The sequence below is a fragment of the Phyllostomus discolor genome, chromosome 6 (assembly GCF_004126475.2).
Source record: "Phyllostomus discolor isolate MPI-MPIP mPhyDis1 chromosome 6, mPhyDis1.pri.v3, whole genome shotgun sequence".
NCBI lineage: Eukaryota > Metazoa > Chordata > Mammalia > Chiroptera > Phyllostomidae > Phyllostomus > Phyllostomus discolor.
Window position 1 is genome coordinate 64,127,542 of NC_040908.2, and position 13,693 is coordinate 64,141,234.

General features: G+C 41.0%; 1 pseudogene; it reads left to right on the forward strand.

Moving 5' to 3' along the window:
- Positions 1-11,441: 11,441 nt before the first annotated feature.
- On the forward strand, positions 11,442-11,925 carry LOC114498483 (annotated as a pseudogene).
- Positions 11,926-13,693: the final 1,768 nt, after the last annotated feature.

Here is a 13,693-nt window from a genome sequence, read left to right on the forward strand (position 1 = left end):
CAGTGACAGAATAATGGACTTAAGCTTCATGCATTAGCACAGATGAACCTCAAATAAACGAGGTTGAGTGAAAAAACAAGTCAGGAAAATAAAAATTATTTGATTTAATGTTTATAGTGTTCAGATACAGACAAAACTGTGTATTGTGCTGTTTTAAGTGTGCAGACAAATAAGGTCAAGATCTACAGAAATAAAAAAAAATGAACAACTCAGGAAAGTGGTGGCCTCTGGGGGGAAGGGAAGGGAAGGGAAGGGAAGGGAAGGGGACTAGGGAGAGGTAGGTACACAAAGCTTTCAGAAAAGTTGGTAATTAAGCCAAATGATGGGTATCTGGGTGCTCATTTTCTTACTATTCTTTAAAGTATAGATATATGCCATGTACAATTATTTGCATGTTTTAAAATGTTTTTTAAAGTAGTAAAAGGAATGGGAGGTGCACGAATGACGAGAATGTCTGGGGAGAAAATGATGGACCATCTCCAGTTCCGCAGGGCAATGGTGTGCAGGTTTCTCAGAGGACGGGATGCCCATCTTGGAAGGGTGAATGGAAGATCTCCAAAGGAAGGGGAGACCAGTATCAGCAAGCCCAGAGGCCATCCACATCATGGACAGTGGAAAAGTACAAGGCGTTGCGAGTGTGTAGCACGGAGCCTGTGCTTTGCGCACACCTGGGGGTGGTGAGGCTGAAAAGGAGGCAGCCATGAAGGCTTGTTTAGAGCCTCGCTTGCGCTCCTGTGTCATAAACAGGAAGACATTAGCAGACTTGGAAATTCCCCTTAGTGATGGTTCAAGATGTCTAATGTGGGTGACAAGAATGAAATTCATTTTAAGTGAAGCACAAATAAATCTTTATTCTGAATAGCCTTGCAGCATGCTCTTTCAGGAAGCTAGAATGTGAATCTCAACTCAGGTAGGACTGGAAGGATTGATCTCTTGGGCAGGAAGGGAACTGATGTTTCAATAGGCACAGACTGTTAACATTACAGGAAAACAAACATACAAAACCTCTTTCCCTGTGGTTGGAAAATCATGAAAATATTAAATCCTTTACTTTTTAAATTTTTTTGCTTTCACTTACAGCATCAAATGTTAGATGCTTTAAAATTCAGATGGAGCTCTAACCGCATGGCTTGGCTGGGGCATTGTTCTGTGAACCAAAACACTGCTGGTTCAATTCCCAGTCAGGGCACTTCCTGGGTTTCATGTTTGGTCCCCGGCTGGGGTATGTATGGGAGTCAACCTATCAATGTTTTTCTCTCTCCCTTCCTTTCTCTATAAAATCATCAATCAATAAAAATTAAAAAAAAAATAAATTAGTATTTGGATGGAGAGATCATGGCTAGGAAAGAAGGAAATTGCCCAGAATCAGTCACAGTAGGGAATGCCAGGGCAGTGATTAGAACCCAGCGTTTCTAGGAGCTCTGAAAGAGATTATGAACCTGGAAACCTAAAGTCCATGAATGGTGAGTGTGGACATGAGGGCCAATCCCCTCTATAGTGAGGTCTCAGGCAGAGAAAAAGAGAGCTTTCATTTGTGGACACTGGTGCTTATAAGATGTGAAGTCCTCCTTATATACAAGCTGACCTTAGAGGAGGAAGTGTTACAGAACAGCACTTGGGGTTCTGCTGCCAGCCACCAACCTCTAGGCAAAAATTCCAGAGGCAAAGGTTTGGTGACAAAGGAAAGGAGTCTTTATTCAAAATCAGTTACTTAAGCCTATCGAGTCACAACTTTAAACACTTAAGCCTGTCAGTTAAGGCTAAATTCTAACACGTGAGTTCTCCTAGCTTTTTCCCTGTTAGTATCTATAGGGCTAGGTTACAAACTAGAACAACATAATACACAAAAGCTACGCAATTCCAGAATGGCAAGCTTCTGCCTTAGAGCCTATTCCATCTAGAACATCCAAAGAATGAGCCTGCCACCCTCTCTCTGTCAGGCCAGCCCAAAATTCCTTCCCATACAAAATACTATCTGGTGAGAAATGCAGGCAGCTGAGCACGACCACCCAGGCATCCTCCAGGAAGAAGAGCCTGAGAGCCAGAGCCAGAGCCAGAGCCAGAGCCAGAGGCAGAACTAGCTCAGGAGCCAGACTGCTCTCTCTGAGCCAGCCAGCCCTCTTTTTATTTCCATTGGCTCTAGAGGCATTCAGCTTCTCAGCCAATCCCACACTATATTGTCCACAATTGCCTTGGTAAACTCCTATGGCTCCTCCCTACTTCTCCCCAGTGATCTGGGTCCTGTTAATCAGATCTCTTTGTATCAGAAAGAGGAAGGGATCTGATGAGAAGGGAGGGCTGGGAGAGGGTATGCCAGGTTCAAAGTCTTTCTAAGTGGAAAATGACTGAATCCCAATCTATTCCAGGGGTAGGGCACCAACTGCCTTAAAGGGGTTGTGGGATCTCTGTTCAGGGAATTCAGAGGCCAGTACCTGTGAGGACAAATTCCCCCAGTTGTCCAGTTTTGCTAACCATGGCCAGCTCTCATCTGACGGTTTAGTAAGGAGTGTGTTTCAATATCGAGTGCTCACTCTACAGGCAAATAAAAATGCAATGCTCATTTTCATTTAAATATTCTGTCCAGGAATTACATTCACTTCTGTCCAAGTTAGGGATGACCTGACATAAATTTCTCTCGTTTTGTGGAGCCATAGGTGGTGTCAGATCTATTTTCATTTTTATATGTATAGTTTTTTTTTCATGCTATGAGATAGGTGTATGCTCCTTGCAATGATGCTGTAAAACAGTATTTATTGTTGCATCATTCTGCCATGGGTCCTCAGATGCAACAGAGTCAAACAATGACCCTTCAAGTAGATTATCCACGCAGAGTAAAATTGCGGTGAGATCCAGTGAAAAAGGATATGATGAGTCCCGACCAGCAGAGCTGTGTATGCAGAAGCAGGTGCTTCACAATAGATAAACATACAGGAAACATCACAAGATCACACCAGGAAAGAACCTGCTTGTGAAGTTTAAGGACAAGAAATAGAACCTGAGGTTTTATGAAAAAAATTACTTTGATGCTTGATGTAAGCATTTGTGTGTGTGTGTGTGTGTGTGTGTGTGTGTGTGTGTTTACTTATAAGTTGTAAAACTCAAAGGAATTCTTTGGTTTTTGTTTTGTTGTTGTATCTTCCCTGTTCCATTAGGAAAAATGATCAAAACAGAAGTACTTGAGGAGATAAAGCAGTTAACTGAGTTGTTGAAGCACCCCCCAAGAAAAGGGACCCCTGTAGAAGGATACAGGATACCCTTGAGAAGCATCTCAAGGGTGTCATGCTGGCCATTGTAATAGGAAAGGCATTTGAGAGTCAGTGAACAGATGGCTGCTTAATCCCAAGATAATTGTTCCTGGGACAGGCTAAGAATCTGGAAGTATTCTGAAGATGCCTGAGAGTCTGGGCCTTTTCACATTAAATATTTTCTTACATAAATTGAATTGTTCATATTATCTTGAAAATCAATTTAATGTTGAAATTATTCCCTGAGAAGAGGATGATGAAGCATTCTTATTCTTTTAAAGTACATCCCACTCTCCTCTTCCCATTGGTAAGATTCTTTCCTGTCTTCCTGGTACACTTGCCAATCTCCTCAGTTGAGTGCGCTTTTAGGATTCATTTGTTGTATCTCTTAGGTTTTTAGATTATTGAGCAGGTTTGCCTTCTCCATAATGTCTTGGTTGCAATTATACTAATTATACGCAGTTACTCTATTCCATTCCCTACCTTCACATATATATTTCACAGTCTTTCTCTTGGACAAAATTCCTATCTTTTGGGTATTTTTTGTCCCCAGTACAATCCTTTGTACTAATATTTTGGTTTGCCAGTAGTTTGTAGACTCCCTCAGCAATGTTGATATGAAGAATTCCCAGACAAGCAAATCCTGGTATGCCTCTATTTCTCCAGAAAATGGTATTGTATATTCAACAAACAGTGTATATTTTTCATCTTCCGAAGTCCACCTAACAATCTTCTTAAAAAATATTTTATTTATTTCTAGAGATATGTTCCCTGACTGGGAATTGAACCAGGAACTCTTTGGTTCTCAGTCTGGCACTCAATCCACTGAACTACACCAACCAGGACCCAGCTAACAATCTTTATCACCTTCTGCCTTCTTAGAAATTTAAAGGTCATCCTAAATTACATGTAACTTTCCTCAGGCCACCCAATGAGTTAGAAGAACTCTTGACAGTTGTTGCCTCAGTGGTGCTAAGATCATGGGTATTTCACAAGGAATCTACTGGGTATTTGATTAGGGGATTTTGAGTCTATGGTCTCTGGTCATGTCAGATCCTGATATTAAATGACCCACTCTCTGCTCTGGGTTTTTGTCACTCATGGCTTCCTCCCTGCTCTTGCTGTCAACAAATTTATGTTCTCCATTCAGAACAAATGCCACCTGTACACTCAAGTGTGCAAACACAGACACACACAGACCACACCTTTCACCTCCTTTGACCATGCTGTTTTCCTCCTCAAACATCAAGGGAAGCATAAGACAGATGAGCAAGGCGACTTGGTGTCCCTTTTCTGCAGTTAATTGCTTCCCATTCTGTATCTTGTGCTCAGGGCTCCACGGAATCCAACCATTATTTGCTGGAAACTCTACTAAAGTGTTGAGGTTGCAAATTTGAACAAGATATTGCCCCTGCCTGCTGGTTGTTCACCAGTGGTTGTGTAAATAAATACTTGATCAACAAGAGAAATGAGAGATTATATGGCTTCTCTGGAGTCCCAAAGACAATGACTATGGAAAGATGACTAGAATACAGGTTGCTTGCATTCTAGTCAGGGACTTTAGGAAACTTTTGCAGAATGAAAAATATGCATTAATTTTTATTATAATAAAGCAAAAGATGGATTAGTAAATAAATTTAATTCCCATATCTGTGAGGAGCTCCAAAATGTCTCAAGGAATAGATAGGCAAAAGAAAGAAGGAAAAGGAGAAGGAGGAGGAGGAGAAGAGAGGGAAGGGAAAGGAGGGAAAGAAAACTATAAAAAAGTAGATGGTAGGCCCTGGCTAGTGTGGCTCAGTGAATTGAGTGCTGGCCTGTGAACCAAATGGTCACTGATTCAATTCCCAGTCAGGGCACATACCTGGGTTGCAGGCCAGGTCCCCAGTAGGAGGTATGTAAGAGGCAACCCCACATTGGTGTATATCTCCCTCTCCTTCTCTGTCCCTTCCCCCCTCTCTAAAAATAAATAAATAAATAGGATCTTTAAAGAAATAGATGCTAGAATAGTATATTCTAGCATTCTACTTTAAGAGGATGAATACCAAACTGTAATTGCCAATCAATCCTGCTCCAAGCTTCTGAAGGAGTCTCCCAAGTCCTCTGGGTCAGCATTGCTTCTGGAATAGAAGTAGGAAATATGGGGTGTGAGAGGCCAGGTGTTGAGCATCTCAGCAATAACAGTGCATATTGGATTTTCTAATCAGGGAATGTAGGATCCTTCCAAAAGACTCAGAAGAGGCAGGAGTTGGGCATTTGTGGTGGTGTCCCCAACTTAGCTCTGCCAGATCCCCAAAGGCACAAAGGATATGCAAACCAATTGACTCAGTTGATTGAACATCATCCTGAAAAGTGAAGGGTCACTGGTTCCACTCCTAGTCAGGGCCCATGCCTGGGTTGTGGGTTTGGTCCCCAGACAGATGAGGTGTGTGTGAGAGGCAACTGATCAATGTTTGCCTTTCACATTGATATTTCTCTCCCTCTTTCTTCTGCCCTTCCCCTCTAAGAAATAAAAACAAATAAAATAATATCTTTAAAAAATTATGATGAAATGGAAAAAGCCTAACCTTGTTGGGAATCGCCCTGACTGGTATCAGAAGCTGAAACCCCCGCCTAGGCTAAGGCTAAGGGAATGCCCTTGGAACCATAAGCCAGCAAGGAAACAAAAGCTTATCTCCCTGGCAGGAATGCTGCTTCTGCTGCTTTATTCATAACTGAACCCCCAGAAGCTTGGTCGGTTAGCCAAAGACGGGTAAGATTCCCCAAGGGGGGAATGACCTAAGACAGGCACAATCACTTTGGGAGGCCCCCCTAAAGAAGGACTTGGGGGCTGCAGCAAAAAGGGGTGATGGACCCTCGCTCCTCAGCTTTGACATAGCCTGAGTCCTCATCATCTGGGAGAAAATCTCCTTATCTCTTGGTTGCCTTAGTTCCCTTCCTCCACCTAAGCCTGGAACAATGACAGGGTGGTGCAGCCCTGTGCTGAAAAGGGCGGATTCCCCGGGTGATCAGGCCTAAGAAAGAATATGTAAATTACTGTGAAACCTTCTTTGTTTAGAATGCTCTCAGTTGAATGAGAAGGGTCCAAGGAGGAAGTTAGTTTGTTCCTCAAAGTCTTACAGCTCTTTGACCCCGACTCAAAATAGACCGTCAGAGTTCCTTGTTTTCTATGGTTCCTTACTCCCCCCCTAATGAGTACTGTACTTTACCTGAATTATTATGCAAAATGAGCCCAATAAAAGCAGGTATGGATGGTAAATCAGCGCGCTACCCACTAGAGGGGGCGGCCATTTCGTCCCTACTTCCCCACAGAAACTAGTTTGCCTCTGTGCATGTTTTTTTCTCACGTGTTTTTCGACAGGCCATCCACAGCGTTCTGTGATCACTGCTGGCCGGTGACCCACGCGCATCATAACCTTCAGGTCCAAGTACCTCGTCCCTGTCCAAATTCCTAATGTGCAACCTCAGTCATGTCACTTTACTCTCTAGCACATGTTTTCTTGTGTCAAACAGCAGAATAATGATGCCTTGAACTAGAAGACAGTGTTCCTGGGGCTCTATCAGAACCATCTTGGGCTTTCTGCTCTTTCTTTTCCAGGTTCTGGCTCAAGCGATGAGAGATGTATGTCCTTCTATTCCCCTACAGAAACTGGAGACATAAAAATGGACTCTTTGTTATTGACCCCAGTTCACTGAAATCCTCAGGTGTGTTAGGAGGGCAAAAATATTTTGAGAGTTACTGATCTTCAGTGATTCCTATGCCAAACATCTATGAATGTGTTTTTGTGTATGCTATGAATGTAGTTTTGAACAAGATTTTTATTTTATTTTATTATTTTATTTTTGTTCCATTACAGTTGTCCCAATTTTCCCCATTGCTGTCCCTTGTCCTGCATCCCCACTCTCTCTCCCTCAGTCAATCCCCACCCTGTTGTCCTTGTCCATGGGTCCTTTATACATGTTCCTTGACTAGACCCTTCCCCTTCTTTCCCCCATCCTCCCACTTCCCTCTCCCCTTTGTCACTGTCAGTCTGTTCCTTATTTCCATGTCTCTGGTTCTATTTTGTCATTTTCTGTTTTGTTCATTAGGTCCTACTTATAGGTGAGGTAATATGGTATTTGTCTTTCACCAACTGGCTTATTTCACTTAGCATAATGGTCTCCAGTTCCATCCACGCTGTCACAAAAGGTAGGAGTTCCTTCTTTCCTTCTGCTGTGTAGTATTCCATTGTGCAAATGTACCACAGTTTTTGATCCACTAATTTACTGATGGGCACTTAGGTTGTTTCCAGCATTTGGCAATTGTAAATAGCACTGCTATGAATATAGAGCTGCACAGGATCTTTTGAATTGGTGTTTCAGGGTCCTTAGGGTATAACCCCAGCGGTGGAATTGCTGAACCAAAGGCAGTTGCACTTTTAGTTTTCTGAGGAAATTCCCTACTGTTTTCCACAGTGGCTGCACCAGTCTGCATTCCCACCAACAGTGCACTAGGGTTCCCTTTTTTCCACATCCTCGCCAGCACTTGTTCTTTATTGATTTGTTTATGATGGCCCTTCTGACCAGTTTGAGGTGCAATCTCAGTGTGGTTTTAATTTGAATCTCTCTGATGGCTAGTGATGTTGAGCATCCTTTCATATATCTGTTGGCCATCTGTATGTCCTCATTGTGGAAGTGTCTATTCAGGTCCTTTGCCCATTTTTTAATTGGATTGTTTGTCTTCCTTGTGTTGAGTTGTATGAGATCTCTATATATTTTGGAGATCAAACCATTGTCTGAGGTATCTTTGGCAAATATGTTTTCCCATAGGGTTGTTTCCCCTTTCATTTTGGTGATGTTTTCTTTAGCTGTGGAGAAGCTTTTTAATTTGATGCAGTCCCCTTTGTTTATTCTTTCCTTTATTTCCCTTGCCCTAGGAGATATATTGGCAAAAAGGTTGTTGCGTGGGATACCTGAAATTTAACTGCATATGTTTTCCTCTTGGACTTTTATGGTATCACGGCTAATATTTAAGTCTTTTATCCATCTTGAGTTTATTCTAGTGTATGGTGTAAGTTGGTGGTCAAGTTTCATTTTTTTTGCATGTACCTGTCCAGCTCTCCCAACACCATTTTTGAAGAGGCTGCTTTTCCTCCATTTTATGCTCGGGCCCCCTTTGCCAAGTATTAATTGACCATAGAGACCTGGGTTTATTACTGGGCTCTCTATTCTGTTCCACTGATCTATTTGTCTGTTCTTATGCCAATACCAGGCTGTTTTGATTAACATGGCCATGTAATGTAGTTTGATATCAAGTATCGTGTCCTTTCTACTTTGTTCTTCTTTTTCAAGATTGCCAAGGCTATTGGGGGCCAATTTTGGTTCCATATAAATTTTTGAAATATTTATTCTGAATCTGTGAAATATGTCATTGGTATTTTAATAAGGATTGCACTGAATCTATAGATGCTTTGTGTAGTATAGACATTTTAATGATGTTAATTCTTCCAATCCATGAATATGGTATATGCTTTCATTTATTGATATCTTTCTTAATTTCTTTCTTCAGTGTCGTGTAGTTTTCTGAGTACAGGTCTTTTACCTCCTTGGTTAGGTTCATTCCTAGGTACTTTATTTTTCTTGTTGCTATAGTAAAAGGGATTTTTTCCTCTAGCTTCTGTGTCTGATACTCTTTGTGTACAAAAATGCCTTTGATTTCTGAATATTGACTTTGTAACCTACTATTTTACCAAATTCTCTTATTAGGTAGAGTAGTTTTTTGGTGGAGCCTATAGTGTTTTCTATGTACACTATCATGTCATCTTCAAACAAGGACAGTTTTACTTCCTCCTTCCCAATGTGGATGCCTCTTATTTCTTTTTCTTGTCTGATTGCTGTGGCTGGGACTTATAATATTATGTTGAATAGAAGTGGTGAAAGTGGACACTTTTGTCTTGTTCCTGATCTTAGTAGGAAAGCTTTTAGTTTTGCCCATCGCGTATGATGTTGGCTGTAGGTTTCTCATATGTGGCCTTTATTATGTTGAAGTATGCTCCCTCTATTCCCACTTTGCTGAGTGTTTTTATCATAAACAGGTGCTATACTTAATCGAATGTTTTTCAACATCTATTGATATGATCATGTGATTTTTGCCTTTCATTTTGTTTCTGTGGTGTATTACATTTAATGATTTGCAAGTACTGTACCATCCTTGCATCCTTGGGATGAAACCCACTTGATCATGGTATATGATCTTTTTAATGTATTGTTGGATCCAGATTGCCAATATTTGGTTGAGGGTTTTTGCATCTATGTTCATCGGTGATATTGGCCTGAAGTTTTCTTTCTTTGTTGTGTCTTTCTCTGGTTTTGGGATTAGGATAAAACTGGCCTCATAGAAAGAGTTTGGGAGTATTCCCTCTTCTTGGATTTTTTGAAATAGTTTGAGGAGGATAGGAGTTAGCACTTTACTAAATGTTTGGTAACATTCTCCTGTGAAGCCATCTGGTCCAGGGCTTTTGTGTTACAAGATTTTTTTGATCACTGCTTCAATTTCACTAGTTGTTCTATTCACTCTTTTCTTCACTAGTTGGTCTATTCAGGCTTTCTGCTTCTTCTTAATTCAGTTTTGGAAGATTTTATGTTTCTAGAAATTCATCCATTTCACCCAGGTTGTCAAGTTTCTTGAAATATAGTTATTCATAGTAATTTCTTACAATCCTTAGTATATCTATAGTATAAGTAGTAGTTTCTCCTCTGCTGTTTCTGATTTCACTTATTTGGGTCCTCTCTCTTCTTTTCTTGATGAGTGTGGTTAAACACTTGTTTTGTTTATCTTTTCAGAGAACCAGTTTCTGGATTTTGGTCCTTTGAGTTGTTCTTTTAGTCTCTATGTCATTTAGTTCTGCTCTGATCTTGATTATTTCCTACCTTCTCCTCACTTTGAGCTTTGTTTGTTGTTGTTACTCTGGTTCTTGTAGATGTAGGGTTAGGTTGTTATTTGAGATTTTTCTATCTTTTTTAGGTAGGCCTCTATTGCTATGAACTTCTCCCTCCTAAAAGCCTTTGCTGTGTCCCATAAATTTGGAGCTGTTGTGTGTTCATTTTTACTTGTTTTGAGAAAATTTTTGATCCTTCCTTGACCTCGTTGTTAACCCATTCATTATTTAACAATATGTTATTCAGTCTCCATGTTTTTGAATTTTTCCTTGAAGTTGGTTTCTAGTTTCAAGCCATTATGATCCAAGAAGATGCTAGATAGGTTTTCAATTTTCTTGAGTGTGTTGACGTTTGTTTTGTGTCCTACCACGTGGTCTATTTTTTAAAATGTTCCATGTGCATTTGAAAAGTATGTATACTTTGCTTCTTTGGAGTGAAAATTTCTGTATATATCAATTAAGTCCATTTGATCTAGAGTGTTGCTCAGTGCCACAATACCCTTGTTGATTCTTTGCTTGGAAGAGCTATCCATAATTGTTGACAATGGGTTATTAAAATCCCCTACAATGAGTTGCTATTCATTTTTCTTGAAGTCCTCCAAGATTTTCCTTATATATTTGGGTGCTCGCTCCTATGTTGGATACATATGTATTTATGAGGGTTATATCTTCTTGATGGGTTTTCCCTTTAGGATATGAAATGTCCTATTTTGTCTCTTTTATGGCCTTTGTTTTGAAATTTATTTTCTCTGATATAAGTACTGCTATCCCAACTTTTTTCATGTCTGTTTGCTTGATACTTCTTTCCAAGTTTTTATTTCTTTATTTTTAGAGAGAGGGGAAAGGAGGGAAAAAGAGAGGGAGAGAAACATTAATGTGTGGTTGCCTCTCACACACCCGCACTGGGAACATGGCCAACAACCCAGGAATGTGCTCTGACTGGGAATCGAACTGGCAGCCCTTTGGTTTGCAGCCTGGCACTCAATCCACTCAGTCACACCAGCCAGGGCTTCTTCATCTTCTTAAAGCAGTCCTTTTAGCATATCTTGCAATGCTTGTTTGGTATAGATGTATTCTTCTAGCACTGCCCCCCCCTTTTTTTTTGGTCTGGGAAACTCCTTATTTCACCTTCCATTTTAAATGAGAGCCTTGCTTGTTGGAGTGGTCTTGGTTGCAGGCCTTTGCTTTTCATTACTTGGAATATTTCTTGCCATTCCCTTATGGCTTGTAGTGTTTCTGTTGAGAAATCAGCTGATAGGAGCTTCTACTTGCCATTTCAGGAATGGCAGCTCTGCTGGGAGGGATGTTCTCTGAGCAGCCATCTGGGCCCCTGCCACTGCTGTTGGGACTGCCTGGCCAGGCTTTGCTTCTTCAGGCCATGCTAGGTGTTCAAGGTCTTCTCTGACTACCTTGGTGGATGAGTTGGAGTCATCTTTCGGGGCTTGCTTTGCTTCTCTGGTGAGTCAGGACTATATTAATGGCACAGATCAGAAAGAACTATGAACTGGTGTTGATCAGTGGATACAGAACTTTCTGGGTATTGTAAGACAGACAGAATGTTTTTTTTCTACCAAAAAATTGCAGTTAGATGTCTCAGAGCTGAGGAACAAATTACAGCAGAAACACTTGACAAAGCTGCAACATTGGCAGTAGGTGCTGAAGACATCAAAGGGCAGCACAAGAATCAAGCTGACATCCCTCAGAGCTCCTTGGCCTACCTCAAGCAGGTGTCTGCTAATACCCCTGCACCCATGAAACACACCTGAGGAAAAGTGGCATGAGAGTGACCCTACATGTGAGTCAGTGCAAACAGTTCTTGCCAAGCTTCACTTCTGAGTGGCATGGCATTTTGGAAGAACTCTGTCAGAGAACGAGATGACTTTAGTTGCATGCTCTTACTAAAATGTTCCCCCTATTTTTATAAGCTCTTATTTTGTATTACTTTATAAAATGCCCATAGCATAGCTTTGGTAAAGTGTGTGTGTGTGTGTGTGTGTGTGTGTGTGTATTTTTAAACATAAGTTAGTGTAGGGGAAATGGAGTCAGTCTGGCTCCCTCATCACCTGATACACAGTGTTCCCATAACCTTGAGAATGGGCCCATATGCACAAAATCACACTCTGTTATATAATATCTTGACACCTTGCCAGCTTTGTGTGCATTTAATATATAAGGTGATGCAGACTCCAGGAGTCTGTGGGTTGTGGATAAGGTAAACAAATTCACATGGACTACTGAGTCCTATGGAGAAAAAAGGATGGCCCAGCCACTCCCTCAAGAGGAGAGCGAGTCGACTCTTGCCTGGACAAACTTTTATTGCTTTCCAGTTGCATTACATCAAAGAAGATTCTCATTATTTCAAGATTTAGTTAAGTGATTACTTATTTCAGATAATGAAAAAAGAAAAAAGTTGCAAATGCAAGGGAACGATAAAAATGATTCGTTTGGTTACCAATATATGTCCTTGGGACATCTTTTTTTTTATATTTTTTATTTTTTTATTTTTTATTTTAATCATTGTTCAAGTACAGTTTTCTCCCCCCTACTCCCATTCCAGCCCACCCACCCAACCCTCCCCCCTTCCCCCCATGGGACATCTTAGCACAGACTTTAGGGAGTTGCTTCAGAGATATACATTAAACATCTGCAGTCTTAACTCAGTGTGAGGGAGTTTTAGCAAAAGCAGGTCTCATACCACCCTGGGTCCAATGCAGGCCTGATTCCCCATGGGAAAGCCGATCTGCACACCTGGCTCCTGTGTGCCACCTTGCATTTGATTGGTTTTCCAGATCAGTACTGGGCTACATTTGCCACTGCCATGCTGATTGGTTCTCTGTAAGGAGGGAGTTGGTACTTCCCGAGGTGTGACACACCGTGCAACACGAGGCTTGTGGCATGTATGGATTGCCCCACCCTTGGATAAAGGCATGTCAGGCATTCCCACGGCTCCATGAATTCTCTTCCGTCTGCCTGAGTCCTGAGTGAAACTCCCGGGCCTTGAAAGGCTGTAAGACAGACAGTATGATGCTACTAACATTCCTTTTTGTGTACTGCCTGTTTTTATTTTTAAATTTTTGTGTAACTTTTAATTTCTTTGTATTTCCAGTTTTAGATTAGTTTGTATCATTTAAGGGAAAAACAATTTGAATGATATGATCTGTGAATCAGACAGTGAGGGTTTGGGTTGTAAGTCCTTTATGTTAATTACCACCCTTTCACCTAGTGGTAGTACCTAAAAATATGTACACATGCCATGTTTCAAGACTTTGAGTTACCTAGGAAGAGGAATCTAATGCAACAATGTTTGTAATGCTTCCAGAGCTCTCAGAATGGGGATACTTTGTAAACAGGTTGGAAGAGGACAGTGATACCCTAGGTTAGTGTAGTAACGTTGCAGTAGAATCCTTAAGTTGATGTCGACTCCCATTTGGGGTAAGTTTATATCTTGTGTGTTGCTTATTTACTTGTGGGGTTCAGGGGGTGTAGTACGAGCAATAATATGCTAGGTTTTTTAATGTTCAGCAGTAATGAATC